Source organism: Melozone crissalis, unplaced genomic scaffold, assembly GCF_028551555.1.
Source record: "Melozone crissalis strain CALT ecotype California unplaced genomic scaffold, PUWL_Pcris_2 ptg000005l_1, whole genome shotgun sequence".
In the NCBI taxonomy this organism is placed as follows: Eukaryota; Metazoa; Chordata; class Aves; order Passeriformes; family Passerellidae; genus Melozone; species Melozone crissalis.
In genome coordinates, this window is record NW_026535783.1 from 33240980 (window position 1) to 33256922 (window position 15943).

General features: G+C 42.8%; 1 protein-coding gene across 3 annotated transcripts in view; it reads right to left on the bottom strand.

The window, feature by feature from the left end:
- SPIN1 (spindlin 1) overlaps positions 1-12347 on the bottom strand; it is a 59493-nt gene extending 47146 nt beyond the window's left edge. Inside the window, exon 1 of one of the 3 annotated variants that reach the window (XM_054282646.1) lies at positions 12277-12347. The gene's annotated coding sequence lies outside the window, so the exon portion shown is untranslated. Of the gene's footprint in view, positions 1-11139; positions 11353-12053 lie in introns of those variants that run through there. The other 2 variants (XM_054282637.1, XM_054282655.1) reach the window with 2 other exon arrangements.
- Between the last annotated feature and the right edge of the window lie 3596 nt (positions 12348-15943).

A 15943-nucleotide genomic window follows, 5' to 3' on the forward strand; every position in this document is an offset into this window, starting at 1 on the left:
TTACTATACTGCTACAATTCTTCCTATGACTTTGCACAATATACCAAGACACTGAAGGACAATTTCTTTTTCAAACCACACTCTTACAGGCAGTGCAAAAATACTTGCTGATTTAACCTTGTGCATGTTCTAATCTACAGTCTGATCATTTCATGCTTACATGGGAGGACCATGCTTAATCTTACAAAATAAGGCTTTTTAAAAAAATATAAAGAAGAGATCTAGTACTTATTCAAAGTCATGATAACCTCCCTTACATCACTCTATCCAAAGGTAAATTTTAACCCACTCCTAATTGTCCAGTCTACTGCAAATACCTTTGCATTTAACCACAGGGCAAGAACTTGCACCGCTGACACAACGAGAAGTTGTCACAGGCTTGTGTAAGGATCCTAAGCAGCACACTTTTGCACCATGGCAAATGCGAACTGGGATAGTTTTTCATGATGATCACAGGGCTGGAACACATCGCTACAAGAGCAGGTTGAGAGGTGGGGTTGCTCGGCCTGGAAAGAGAAGGCTTTGGGGTAACTTTATGGCAGCCTTTCAGCTGCTACAGGAAGGCTGGAGAAAGACACTATCAAGGCAAGGAGCAACAGGACATGAGGGAGAGGCTTCAAAGTAAGAGAGAATAGGTTTAGATCAGGTATCAGGAGGAAATTCTTTACCGTGCAGATGGTGGGGCACTGGAGCAGGCTGCTCAGAAAAGCTGTGGATGCCTCTTGTCTGGAAGTGTAAAGTCTGCCTCAATAAGCCCTTGTGCATCCTGGTCTAGTGGAAGGTGTACCTGTCTACGGCAGAGGAGTTGGAACTAGGTGATCTTTAAGATCCATTCCAAACCAAACCACTCTGTGGTTCTAGAATTTTCTTTCCTGGTAGACAACTGTCCTCCCCTCCCTCCAATTAAAAAACCCAAAAACTCATGCACAAAAGTAACAGTTGCCCAGGATATGAAGCAGCACTGCACAATCACTGTGCTTGCTACCACTCTATGGTGAATGCAAGTGAACTTCCAGTTTTATAATGCAATTATTTTCTTAGTCATGCTCTTATAGAGAGAAGTGACACAAATAATTTATTACAGCTCTAAGCAAGTGTACTGAATTTGGTTTGGAAACACTTACAACAAGTCTCTGAAAACCATGGAGGAAAAACATCTATTTAAGTAAGGCACTTCACTGTTCTCTGCTCGTGTCTCTTCAAGGAGTATACCTCAGTTGGCCTTTGTCAGAAGACTAGGTTTAATTTCTGTTGTGCTAGTCAGAGGAGGATTGCTCCAAAGCCAAAAGGATCACTCCAACATTCTGGAAGAGCAAGCCTAGGGCAAACATACCAACCCTTCTGTTAGAAAGTAATGGAGTGGTAAGTTACTGCACTTGTAAGTCTGTTAGGTTTAGCAACCATGGCAAATCGAACTCCTGTGTTTATAACTCTTGGGAAGGCTGGCTGATCTTTCTAAGCATAATTTTAAGTACATCACAACCACTTCCCCACAATGCAGGCCACCAGCACAGCTACATACACCTGCAAACATGGAGGAAATACAAGCAGCATAGTTTTTAGGGGCAGGGGGGGATGATCTCCGTTAGATGGAGCCCTTTTAGTCTGTGCATCGTAAGTAAGAAATTATTCTTTGATGTGTTTGACTATCCTGAGAAGATGCCACTGCAAAACTAAATTAAACCTAGGCATAATAAAAGAAAAATCCTAAAACAAATGTAAGAATTTGTGATACAAATACTTGTAAAAAAAATTCTTGTGCAACACAACCACATATTAATTTCTAATGCAAACAAAGTGCATAAACATTCAAGATTCTTATAAGGATATTATTCACAGCATTGGCTGGAATGTCAAAATTTAATTGTTAAGAACCCCAACCTAAGTAACCAGTGAGAATATTGACATGTAAGTAGTAATTCCGCACTTAAAAAATAAAAAGAGCAGGACTGCAAAATACTGAAAAGGGATAAGGTTAGAAAACAGTTACCTACATTAGAGCTTTCTATACAACCAAAACTATGACAAGATTAGCCACAAGATCATTTATTCAAAGATTTCAGAAACATATATGCAAACTTCTCTCATACCAACATCAATCACAGTAGCTACAAACATAACAGACAGTTTTTAATAAATCAGATATTAACTCGGATTTCCACTGGACACAAACACTGATTGCCCCTATTCTAATAAAAATGTAGCTCTGTTTCTTAAATCAGCCAACAGCAGGAAGAGGAATTAGAGTGAAAGTATTGATAAACTTTGGCCTCTTCTAGTCAGAAGAAGATGGACAATTTTTTACAAATTACTGCAATGAAGGAGAAAACAACACCATTTTTGCAAACTGAAACATGATCACACTGAACACTAAATGCATATTCCAAGCACAGGAAAATTTCTCATTATACACCTCATTTTAAAAAAATCTTACATAGTTAGACAATTCAAATCAATAGCATTTTTCATCCTACCTTTGCAATGACAATGGAAAAAAAAACTAAAAAAAGAACAAAACTGAAAAAAGGATTCAGAGAAAATTATCTCTTGGCTTTAATCTACAGTTTGAAAAAACTGAGCAGCCAGTCTTAAACCAAATTTATCTTACCTATTTTCTTCCTATTCAGCCATTTTAGCTTATATTAAACCAGTTCTCAAATGCATCCATGTAACAGTCTACAGTGGGCTCATAAACCACTTAAGTGAAAACACTTGCCTCTACACATGGCAGTCTCTTGTCATGGCTACTAATGAAAAATGAGATGTCACTTTTTCCAGATCAACTGAAGAATATTCACTCACCGTCTAAAAATCTTGGCCTAAAGAGATTATCACATTTAAATGGTAAATAGCTGCCATAGATGTCAAAGTTGCAATCTGCATAACAGCAAGTCACTGAAAACACAATTCAGCATTCTATTGTATAAGCTCCAATTGCAGCTAACTACACTGGTTTCTGTAAGTCTGGAGGGTCAGTGAAAGAACAAAAACTTACTCTAAAAGAAGATAAATTAGCTGTAGAAAATTTATGTCAGATATTTGCAATATTAATTTAAATACTTCAGTCAAAACTGGATTCATCATCAAAGACAATGGTACTTATTAAATCACCAATCATACATTCTTCTCTAAGATGAGAACCATCAGCAGGATTGTGATGTAGCATCGTATCCTCTTTGCTTGAGTACTGTTCTTTCACATTTTTGGTGAAAAAACACAACACATCCTGCATAAGTGTGTATGTGTGTGTGAGTGTTGGTAAGGAACAAGGCAACAGAGAGGTAAGTTCAGCTGTGAAACCAGTGACTCTCCCTAAAAGCTGCAGGGACATCGGAACACACCAATCCTCATACCACTAGTATTTCTTAAAAAGCACAGAAGAAAAATGCACAAAATATTACTTCTGATTTTATGGTACTACAAAATATTACTTTTGATGATGGTATTTATGTACTCAGGAAACAAATTAGCAGATGTGAAGTATTTCAGCAGATGACAAACTTTTTCAAGCTACTGTGGGAAGTTATTTACTGGACTGTGAAAAAATGAACTTTAAGACAACATCTGCATGCATTTGAGTATAGCTGACTTAAAACACTATGCTGTCCTCATTCTCTAGTTACAGAAAGGTATTAAAGTCATGGCAAGAAGGAAGTCAAAGCTTCCAGAATGACAATCACCTTGGAATTACTTGTTTACCGTACTGTGTCTAACCCACAGTAAACCTGCCTTCCTTTCTTCAAGTTTGATGGTTAAGTTGTAATCAAAACAACTGCTGCTCTGAAACTACTATACTGTACACAAATAGAAATTAAATGAGAAAGTAAATTAATTATTATAGAACTTGGAGGTAGAACTTCTAGCAACAGATAAACGAAGTCTCTTTTTTTGCTTTATAATCTCATTTTCTCTTTGAAAAGTTTTAGATCTGATCTGAACTAGATTCACCAATAAACACTTAAGTGTATTTCCTGAGATTCTGCATTAACCTAGGTATTGGTAATAACAACAATCCTCCCAAAAAACACACACATCCATCTTCCCTTTTGAAAATGCACATGCTTATTTGTAGGGAGGACTAAATTGTCCTGTGGTCCTTGAAACAAAGTTGAGTCTACTCAGTTGGGCAGCAGAGAATAGGAAATATAGAAACTGAAGAGAAAAAGTGAGGCATCTTCCAGCAAACAGGATCTCAGGACGCAGGATATTCTTCCCCACGAAATCAGGTGAGGCTTTCTAGGAGTCTGTCCTGGAGATAATCAAAGCACACACTACCACAACCACACCTCTGTCCTTTTAGCTCATGCCAGTGCATATTGCACCACTGTCACCCAAACACAAACTCTCCTAAAAATGTGATTAGAGGCTTAAGTACAATCAAAACCTGGGATGCCTATTCACACCATCACTCTTCCTTCTTCAATTAAATTATACCTAAGAGCAAAACAAAAAGCCTGTCTCAAACAAATCCATGGAAATTCAGTTCTTCAAGCTTCTAGTCTAAAACTGCCTGTAATGTAATGTCTATTTAATTTCTGGTTAGCCAAGGTTACAGCACTGGAAAAAGTACTTTTCACCTACTGTTAATACAGCCACATCTCCCTACTGCCATGAAGTAACATTAACCTGTTTGATCTCTTTCCATACAAGCCACAGGTACAGACACTGTAAATAGAGTGCAGGGCTTTAAGATTCTTCCTTTTGTTTCTTTCTCTCGGGGAATTTTCTCCCGTATGTGTTGCTAGGAGACAGTAGCAACTGGGTACTTATGAGGGACAAGAGAAGTGGCCACAGCTCAAGGGAGGGGTCCAGCTGGCTACTCTCCCTGGGTTTCTCTGGGAAAGGCAGGGATGCCATGAGAATTGTGCTGCAAAGAGAAGGGGCTGGGGCAGCTCCTAGCTCTCTTGCACTTGGCTTTGGAGGAGGATGGTTGGACCTGCAGCTTGGGGGAGGGAATTCGCTGCCGCCGCTGGGGCCCAGCCCAGTCCTGCTTCTCTGCTGGTGAGAGCAGACACTGAACTAGGACCTTATTACCAACCAAACTCACTAAAAAAGGGACTTTTCACCATCTGCTGAGGTGCCTCAGGAGAAAACTCCGGGATCCCAACTGCTTTCCCTTCCCAAGCAGCCTTTTCCCTGCCCTGCTCAGAGCCAGGCTGCCACTTCCCGCCCCCGCCATTTTGGTTTTTTCCTGCCACTGTTCTGAGTTTTTGCTACATTGTAGCGCTGCACCCCCGAACATCCAGAATGCCCCGTGGTTCCAGCTGCAGCTGCGAAGTTTCTGATAAATCTCACCCACCACTCCGGGACTTTGTTGATCCCTACCTTCCCAGCTTACTGCTCCGATATCCCCGCAATAGCTCCTTCTGCTATCCAGAGGGGAGGATGGCTGCCCCTGGGGGTTCCTAAAGGAAACCCCTTTTTCCCTCCCTTCCTGCCGGCTCCGCCCGCCACTGTCAGCGCGGGGAGACACAGCCGGACCCGCGCACAGCGCCCCCTGCAGGCGCGGGGGAAGCACTGCCCTCACCCGGCCTGCCGGGAGCCAGCAGCGCCCCTGCCGGCCGCCACCGGAACCGCACCCATGGGGAAGCGCTTGAAGAGTGGGCGGAGACTCCCACGGGATCGCCGCTCTGCTTTGCTGTCGCTGCCACTGCTGTTGGCCTGCCTTGCTATACACACTGGCAAAGAGCTGCTATTCCGTTTCTCGTATCTTTGCCTGAAAGGCCCTTAATTTCAAAATTATAATAATTCAGAAGGAAGAGCATAATATTTTGCATTCCAAAGGACACTCTTGCCTTCCTTAGCAGTGTCTTTCAAACCAAGACACATAGGTATGTGAAGGCACACTGAAGGCAGGAGTGAAACTTCCCCTGACTTGAGCAGATAGGAAAGTCTGCTTTCCCTCTGGTCTTCTGTTTGGCACCTAACAGTATGTATGGAAATGAAGATTTCTGTGCTTATTCACTCCTCCCTTCAGCAGCAGGTAGTGATGACCCAGAGGCCAGCTGCTCTGCCTATCATCAAACAACCGTAAGAATATGCAACAATCTGTGGGTTTCCAAGTATATTTAACACCTGCACATCCCTTAACCCTAAAAGCACTCAAGAACTGATTTCTGTGAAGTCACATGAGAGTCAGAATATATTGTTAAGCTGCTTTTGAAGGCATACTTGTCAGAGTACAGATTTTGGCCTATCACATCTCACAAAATCTCAGCACCACAATATCTCATTTTTAGTTCCACTGACACCTAAGCAATTAATGAGTTTGTAGGCCATCTTTCACCAACAAGACAAAGAACTTCTGAAGGGGATTTCTGAAGAAAAAAGTAATTGCATCCATTCAACAAAGCTCTCTGCAACTGGAATGCTTTGAGAAAAAAGGAGTACATTGATCTCTAACTTGTTTGCCTCCTTTCTAGCTTCACTGTGATGTTTAGCTCATTGTCTTGACCATACGTGGTTATTAAACATGATGGCCAAGCAATTGTCCAGAATCAGTCAACTCTTTTCCAAGTATAATTTTAGGAATTACACAAACGCCAAATTTGAAGCATTATTTTTACTAATTTTTATAATTCCTAGAAAATTGAAGAAAGACAGTCTAATCTGCAGATACTTTTAAGTGCACAATTAAAGCCAGAACTAAGTTACAGATATGCAGCAGAATACTTCCCAGTCCATGGCAGGTACTTAACCTTTGCTCACTAAAAGAACCAGAAGCAGAGCTCCAGACTTCAGCAAACATCATGTTTGTCAAGGTATACAAACAAGTTATTCAACAAAACTTTACGGAATTTTCGCTGGAGAACTAACCTAGAACATGTTTTTTCTTGTGCTACTCAGTTCAAAAAAAACCATTAAATCTAGAAAGGTGAAAATTTCTCTATTCAAAAATTTCAACTAAAATCACAAGATAATATACTGGTCTTGAGCTGCCTTGATTCAATGTAACTACCAATGACTTCCATTTAGGAAACATAAACACTAAATTAGTAAAACTGAAACAGTTCTGAAACACATAATTACTTGATTGTAATAAATCAAATAGACCAAAAGTTTGACATCTAATGACTCTTTCTGTCCTCATACACCTAGGTTAAGAAATCATAATCTCGCAAAGCTCCCTTTTACATTTAAACTGGATTAAAATAAGTTCATGGGAAAAGAAGTTGGGCAATTGGGTTTTGCCTGTTCTGTTGTTGTTTATGGGTTTTTTTGAAGTCTGTGTTGGTGACACTTTATAGACCTCAGCATGATGGCACAGACCAGCTAGAATAGCTTACTATACTACAAAGTAGTAACTAATTGATACAGCCCCATGTTGTTCAAAATGACATATGGAACAAATGGTCTTGAGTTCAGCACCCCTTCTGTGAAAGTCAAGTATTTACTATATCACTGGAATCCACAGAACTGCTTTTGAAATAAGCACCTACTCTCACCAGTATCTGTAGGTGCAGAACTTGAATAGTGTACTGAAATATTCCACAGTAACATTAGAAAATCACACCAAAAAACCACCAACCAACTAAAAAAACTCCAAACTGAACCCAATCAAAGAGCTAATCAAGTTTTAGACATTTTTAAGTCTTATCAAAAAGAGTATGAATTCATCCAAATATTTCAAGAACCTCTCAACCAAGGTGCAATAACTGCAGAAATTAAAATACAATAAGGTAACAATTACAGCTAGTAGATACCACAGGTAATCATTACTATTTCTATATATTTCATTTTGTGGAATCATTACAATAGTGAAGTTTCCAAGTCAATCGTTCAAGACCTCATTTAACATAGATTTACAGCAGTTTCATGACATACGTTACAGAAAATAAATAAGAAAAAATATAACCTGGATTTGTAGAACCGTCCCCCACAAACTGAAAGCCATTCACCTCCTGAATTCTGTACGTCTTTAGCAAATTCACATTTTACTATATAATAGCAAGTTAACTTCAGCCACCACTTGGTGAAAGCAGTTAGCTCAAATTATTTCCCCATTGTTTCAAATGGGTCTGTGAGGAGGCCCTTTTGTCTCTAGAATCAACTGTTCATAGCTAAATACAAACCAGTTAAATGCACTGTTTTAAGGGTCTCAATATATATTCACATCAGAGGGAAACAAGTCTACACATTCATAAAGCAAATTCAGCTTCCATTCTTTTAAGGCAGGTGGCACAATAACAGCTAGATAACATCTGGACAAGTGGGACACATCTTGATATACAGGAGATACTCATTATGAAAACCAGAGTCAAGAAAGATCAGCATTCGGCCTTCCATCATAAAATCACTAACCTCTAAAGAGCAGTAAGAGAAGGAACACAAGACAAACAACAAACAAAAAATTCTCTCACGCCTGTCATGAGAAACAAGCTATCTAACCACACAACAGGAAACAACTTTCCGTAAGAGCATTCTCTTTTGGTTCAGCTTCAATGCACAGCTTTCGAAGATGGTTTTCTAAACCAGTTTGTTGAATTGGTTTTAGTCACCTATGAAAACATATTGCCATGCCACACCATCAAGAAATCAAACTTTCTCTTACCAGGTAAAAAAAAAAAAAAAAAAAAAGAAAGGATACAAGAAAAACAAAATGGAATGACGAGAAGTATGCAGCAAAAGGCTTCATTCTTTGGAAAGGGGAAAAAAAAGGTTAAAAAATTGTGTTTAGCTTCAGTAAATAGAATCCTTCTAAAAATATTTAATTTGTCAAATAGTAAGCAAATCATGCATTACATTAACACACAGCTCTTGCATCAGCTATTGGTTTACAGATCTGAACATGTCAAAGAGTGCAGTCTGGCAACAGATAGCAAGGAAAGATACTGGCTAAGAAGAGGGTGAAAGAATACTTGGACTAAGAAAATATAAAATACTGAATAAGAATGTACTGAATGTTTATTACCTTTAGGACTGTATGGTACTTGGCAATTTCATAAATATTTAGAACTACAGCAAGTCATGATTTACTTGATTAAAGACCTACTGAAAAGCATGCCTACTTTGAAAAAACAGTCAATTTCTAACTTCTCCCAGCAAGCTGATCACTGAGACTGCATTTACTGCAGTCTTCCTTTTCCTCAGTCTCATTTACCATACAGTTTCTGAAAAGAAGGCTTTACTAGTCTCAGGTTTTTAATTTGGTTGAATACAGCCTAGCATAACTCACAAAGGCAAAAACACTGGAGGGTCTTCACGAAGTGAAGATGCAGAGATTTGGCAGGTTCTTCAACTACATCTGCTTCTTTTGGGCTGATCCCCACAATACTGATTTTTGACTAAATCAACACAACCAAGACAGGAAGAAAAACCTTCTGAGTGTCACAGAAAATAATACAATGCAAGGTGAAGTAAAGATGCTACAAAAAGAGGCAAGAAACTTCACAAAGATGATGAAATACAGACAAATGTTACAGAAAAAATTTAGCTCTAGCAACAAAACTGCAATGTAACAGAGTTAAACTCTGTTGCAGATGGCTTATTTTTATTCTATTTTGCTCTTCAGCCTAAGAATTGGCTCAAGCATCTGAAGGCCTGTTTGGAGGGAGGAGCTGCATACTTAAATGCATTTCACATTTTTAGTAGGTGAGCATAATTTCAAAATGCAGTAGTTATCACAATAAATAACAAATTAACTACAACTGGTAAAACTATTCTAGTTTAGGCAACATTGCCTTCAGACTGAAAAATGTAAAAAAAAAGTAACTGCCTGTTGCAGGAATCTACTGATGTATCAGGCTATAGATTTGCTCTGACTTTTCCATCTAGAATTAAAACAGTTGCCTCAGAAGCCATGACGTAGATACACATTCCAAAATGATACTGTAATTTGGATTACTTCTTTTAAGTTTTATGTTGTTGTAAACTCCTTCTGTATATTATTTTCTCCATAATCAATGCTTGCTAATCACTGCTTATTAATGGGGATGGAAAAAGCAGCAGAAAGAAGTACTCATATGCAGTATTTAATTCGCAATTTCTATCTCAGTAAAAGCAGCAAGATTGTGCCATTCCAATGCTTCTCCACTAGAAGCTTCTGAAGCAAAGCAGACAAAAGACGACATAGCTAGGACATTTGTTACTTAAGAGCAGTGCTCAGAAACCTATGGCTATCCATGTGTATAAATAAAGACTGTATCTTCAAGTATGATCCTTGAAAAATGAAACACTTGGAATTACAGTAACATGACTAGAAAGCAAATATAAAGCATCATGCCATAACACCTTCAGCATTCACCCTTAACTTACAAACTAGAAATAAAACTGTTTCATGGCAGACCACTTTAGATATGCTCGAACTACCTTCAAGTGTTTTGGTTTTACGTCACAAGCAGCAAAAAAATAAGCCATATTTATCAAAGCCAGAAGGGGGTGCTCTGAATAACTGAGGTGGAGGGTACTGAACTAAGCATTTGCCTTGCACTACTAAAGAGGTCAAAAGCATGCTGTCTTGTTTTCATTTGGGAGCTCACTTAACTTCACATCCCCATGCCTTTTTTACAAAAAACCAAACAAATAAACAAGCAATAACAACAACAAAAAAACCCAAAATAAAAAAATCTGAAAGCACTCCTTTTAGGAAAAAGGAGTTTGTACTATTGTCATCACAAGGGCAAATTAATTTGTGACAGAAAGCTAGCAACACGAAGACCTGACAAGTGTAAATTCGGTTTACGTGCTCCATGTTTCACAAGCTGTTTAAGACACTAACAAGGAGATACAGGAAATGCAAAAAAGCCAAAACGCCGATTTTACGGGTATTAACTACACAATGCCTATTCTGACATAACTAGTTCAGATCTTTTTAATGTGATTGTCCAGAGTTGACCCCTTATACCAAATTGTCCTGAAACGAAAGAAAAGGCCCTAGTTCATTCTGCCAAGTGTAACACAGTATTCTCATCTCTGCCAGCACTTTGGTGCATCAGCCACCCCCCACCCAACACGAGAAAAAGATACGCACATTCCAATCAAGCCTCTCTCAGCAGGGCTCACCCAGTTCTCCCCCTCCTTCCCTCCCTTCCTCCCTCGCCCCAGGCCCTGCCAGGTTCCCAAATCACCTCTGATTTTAGGTTTCATTTTGTTGTAAACAGCAAAACGAAAGGAGAAAGCTTCCAAAGCGAGGATCCTTACCCTTGTAATCCCGCCATGCGCGCAAATAAGGAGGGTGAATTGTTTTTCCTCTCTCTTTTTTTTTTTTTTTTTTTTGGATGGGCGATGAAGGGGGAGGGGGTAAGAAACAAAAGCCTACACGGAGGAGCGGCTAAGCAGCGGAGACTGAGGGAGAAGGCGGAGACCCTGGTGGAGGAGCAGGGAGAGCGTCAGCCATGTTGTGTGTGTGTGTGTTGGTCCAGTATTTACAAACCTGCAGCTGCAGCAGCGCTTGGAGCCTGGGAGAGAGAGGGGAACGCAGGGAGGGAGAGGGAAGGGAGGAGGGAGGAAAGGAGCGAGGGAGGAGGGGAAAGCGGCACAGCAGACAAAGGATCGCAGCAGCGCAGAGCGAGCGGGGCGCGCACACACCGCGCCGGCGCTATCTCCCGCGGCCCCGGCTCCCCCGCCGCCCTCACGCCCCCCTCGTCCCGCTTTCCCGCCTCCACCTCCCCGGGGAAAGGCCTATCCGCCAGCAGCCCCTCGGCGGGCCCCAGCCCGCACACAATAGCTCCGCAGCGGGGAAAGGGGGAGGGCACCGCTCCCCTACGGGTGGATGCGGCGCGGGGCCGTGCCGGGGGAGGGCGGCAGAGCCCCGGAGCCCGGAAGGGCGGGGGGGGTTGCCAAGCAGCCAGGGAGCTTGCGGGGAAAGGGAGAACAGAGACGACACCTCCAGACCGGAGCCTCCGCGGCCCCGATGCCGCCCGCGGCTTCCGGGCGGACAGGGCGGGGGATCCACGAAGTGAGAGGCCCGAGGGAGGCGAGGCGCGGCCGGCCTGGGAGCGCCGGTCCCCCCACAGCGACTCCCTCCGGCTCTACCCGGTACTGGGCCGGGCCAGGCCAAGGGCGGCGCGACGGGCTGCGCTCCCCCCGTCCCCTCCCTCGCCCCGGTCGCTCACCTGCTGGCGGAGCGGGCGCCCGGGGGTGCCAGGGCTGCCGCTCAGCCCCTCCCAGCCGGGCCGCTCAGCTTCTCTGCGGCGGCGCCAGCAGCGGCGGCGGGCACGGCCGCTCCCCTCGTCTCGCTTGTCCCCCTCCGCCGCCGCTGCCTCCAGCTCGCCTCTGCCACATTTGGATCCCCCTCTCCCTACGCGATCTCCGCCGCCAGGATAGAGGCCTCCTCACCTTCCTGCCAAATAGTGAGCCGCCCGCATCGCGCCGTTCAAAACACAGGGCCGGGGCCCGCCCTCCTCCCCTGCGCTGGCCCCCCCTGGCGGCGCGCAGGCGCACTGCGCCGCCCCGACTGCGGCGGTCAGCCCCACCCGGGCCGCCATGGGCGGCAGCGCGGCCGGCGGGCGCGAGGGTGGCTGGCGGCGTTCCCCAGGTCACCCTGCTGCCCTCAGTCGGCACAGAGAGCCACCGAGCCGTCTCTGAATGTCCTGTTCTGGGAGGCACCCACAAGGATCATCGAGTCCAGCTCTCAGCCCCGCAAGGGACACAAATCACACGATGTGCCTAAGAACATTGTCCAAACGCTTCTTGAATTCTGCCAGGGTTGGTGCTGAAGAAGGTCAAGAGTGTGGTGCAGCTGCCAAAAGGCAGACTAGCACTTAACCTGAGCAGGGTAAGTATTTGTAAATAATACAAGCAAACAACTGCATTTTGTATGAAATTGTCTTCTCATTTCAAGAGAGGCAACGTTACTGGGAGAAAGAAGATGTAGTTCCTTCAAAACTTAAAGGTTTCCCTGAAAACATGTTGATCCATGCAATAAGGACGTGAAAAAAGGGAGAAGCCTTCAAAAATCCATTCTGAGCAAAAGTGGTAGTTAAAAATTCTTTCCCCCTCTTGAAGGGCTGTCCTGCATGCCCCTGGAAGGCTGAGGGAGCAGTACTTGAGGGAGCAGTAATGGAAAACCTGCAAGTAATCAAGATTTGTTCAGCAATTGACAGATGGTAGGAAGATGCCATCTTTTAGCATTAGATGCCAGGACATCTAGGAGAAAATTAGTATGTTTCTTAATCCTTATGGGGAGTATTTTCTAATTCATGAAGCATGCATGATGTAGATGGAGTGGAATACCAGAAAGAAATTTGGTGAGCCATACCAGTGTAATATGTGATGTAAAGTAATTCATGCTTGTGTGGAAAATGTATAAAATAAAAATTGTAAAATAAATTGAATATTCCAAAGAGCCTCAGACCACGGACAGCCCAGAGACAGATTACCACACTGAAGTTGTGAAACTCTTGGTAGCAGTAAGAAAGAATGCCTCGTTAACTAATAAAAGATGTGGCTGGTGCAGAGATGGGCTTCCCCTGGAACCATCCGGGAACACCCAAGGACGATCAGCACTTGATAAGCATCATCAATCAAGACAGCTGAAGTTGTCAAGAGCATACATCCGAATACAGACTTCTCCTGACATGATCAGCGCCCGCCACCACACAGCAATTGTCCAGCCCTGTACAGTGAAAAGAAACTTCATGCAAATGCGGGGTGACAAAAGGAATGGGGGCGCCTCTGCCTCAGGCAGAACAAACTGTATAAAACAGCGCTGCTGGAGACAGCATTTGACAGAAGGAGGCCCGATGTGATAGAGGTCAGATCCAGGTTCACCCAGCGCCGATCCCGGGCTCGACGCTGTCTCTTTGGCTGTGGCTTCTGAGAACCGAATTTTTGGTCGCCTTTTGCTATTATTATTAATTTAGCTTTCTTGCTGATCATTTATAACACCAGAAATTTTCAGATGAAACTGTCTAATTAGGGGAGGAAAAAAAAAAAAGTAAAATAATCTGGAAATATATTGATGAAAATATGATACAGTGTCATCAAATCCTAGTCCATCATTTTGGTAAATCATTACAGCACAGACCTCTAAGATCCATTCATACTGTCATGCTGACAGTGAAATGGGAAACATCAGTAAGATTGTTACCTTCTGACAAATTTGTCTAATAATGGAAGCAGTTGGATAGCTGATCTGCCATAACAAATCATACTGGTACCTTTTTCTGAAGCAAGGCTTGGCAAGAAATTAAGTCAGCTTGGGGAAGGGAAGATTTTGTTCAAAGAATGGACATTTGGGATTTCTTAGTTCAACAGTAGCAAATGCACAGGGTAGTATCCAAGTTACTAAGTCACACATCACATCATTCATGAAGTCTGTGCCTGTGACAGAAAGTAAAATATGGGTATGTGAAGGTACAGATGCACATAACTTTGCTTAAAATTCTTATTGGCAGAACAGGAGAAGAATGTTATTTTTAGTTTCTCCTTTGTTGTTTTCACATCTCTTAATTTCATCCAAGGAACTGTGTCCCCAGTAATTCCTGTGATAAAAGGATTCTGAGATTCTGAGAGATTATTCATTTGCAATTTAAAGGAAGAAACTTCTGAGAAAGAAAGAGAAAGAGAGTGAGAAACAATGAAGTAGGGGACAAAGATTGGTAAAGATGAGAATACAAGTTAATAATGCTGTACTATCTGTGTAGGATTGTAAAATCTGTAACCAGCTTTGCATATCATTAGATAAGCAATCATTGGCTAAATTTTCCTGAAATTAAAATAGACATAGAGTAATAGAATTGTGTAGCTAGGAAGGGACCTTCAAAAGTCATGTAGTCCAATGCCCCTGCAATGAGCAGGGACTTCTTCAACTAGAGGTTGCTTCAGCTCAGGTTGCTCAGAGCCCCATCTGTTTGACCTTGAGTGTTTTGAGGGATCTATCTGCTGGGCAACCTGTGCCTGTGTTTCACCACCCTCATTGTAAAAAATTGCTTCCTACGATCTCTAAATCCCCACTCACTTAGTATATAATCATTTCTCCTTGTTCAGCTGTTACAGCTACTGCAAAAAGGTCTCTCCCTGTCTTTATTACAACCTTTGCTTAAGTACTGAAAGGCCACTGTGGGGCCTCCCTAGTGCCTTCTCTTCCTCAGGCTGAACCATCCCAAATCTTTCAGCCTTCCCTTATGCAGAGGTGCTTCATCCCTTTGACCATTTCTGTATCCTTCCTCTGGAGTGACTCCAACAGATCCATGTCCTCCCTGTGCTGGGAGCCCAGAGCTGGATGCAGGTTCCAGGTGGGCTCTCCCCAGAGCAGAGCAGAGGGGCAGAATCCCCTCCCTCCCCTGCTGCCCACGCTGCTCTGGATGCAGCCCAGGACACGTTTGGCTCTCTGGGCTGGGAGTGCCCATGGCTGCGTCATGTCCAGCCTCTCACCCACCAGCACCCCCAAGCCCTTCTGGGCAGGGCTGCTCTGCATCTGCTCATCCCCAGCCTGGATTGATACTGCAGGTTGCCCTGACTGAGGTGCAGCACCTGGAACTTGGTCTTGTTAAACCTCATGAAATTCACATGTTTGCTGAGCTTGTCGAGTTCCACAAGAATGATATCTTATCCCTTAGTTGTGTGAGTTGCATCACTCAACTTGGTGTTTGCAGGTAACACTGAGGGTGTACTTGATCTCACTCTCTGTAACTTTGATGAAGACATTAAACAGGACTTGTCCCTTGAGGGACACCACTTGTCACCTACCTCCATCCGGACAATGAGCTTCTGAACGCTGTTCTGTGGATGCAAGCATCCTACCAATTCGTCATCTACTGAACAGTCCACCCATCAAATCATGCATGACTGTTCAGACAGCGAGAATACATAGATCTGAATATATGGTGTGGGACATACTCCATCATGGAAGGATATTAACAGCTACTTAATATCCTAGCTAGTTAATAAGGGAAGGATAGTAACAGCTTCTCATAGTGGCTGTGGTGCTATTTTTCTGAAAGGATTTAATGGTACCAGGATGGATTTGTTCTTTTGAGCTGTCATTGACTGTAGCAGGATG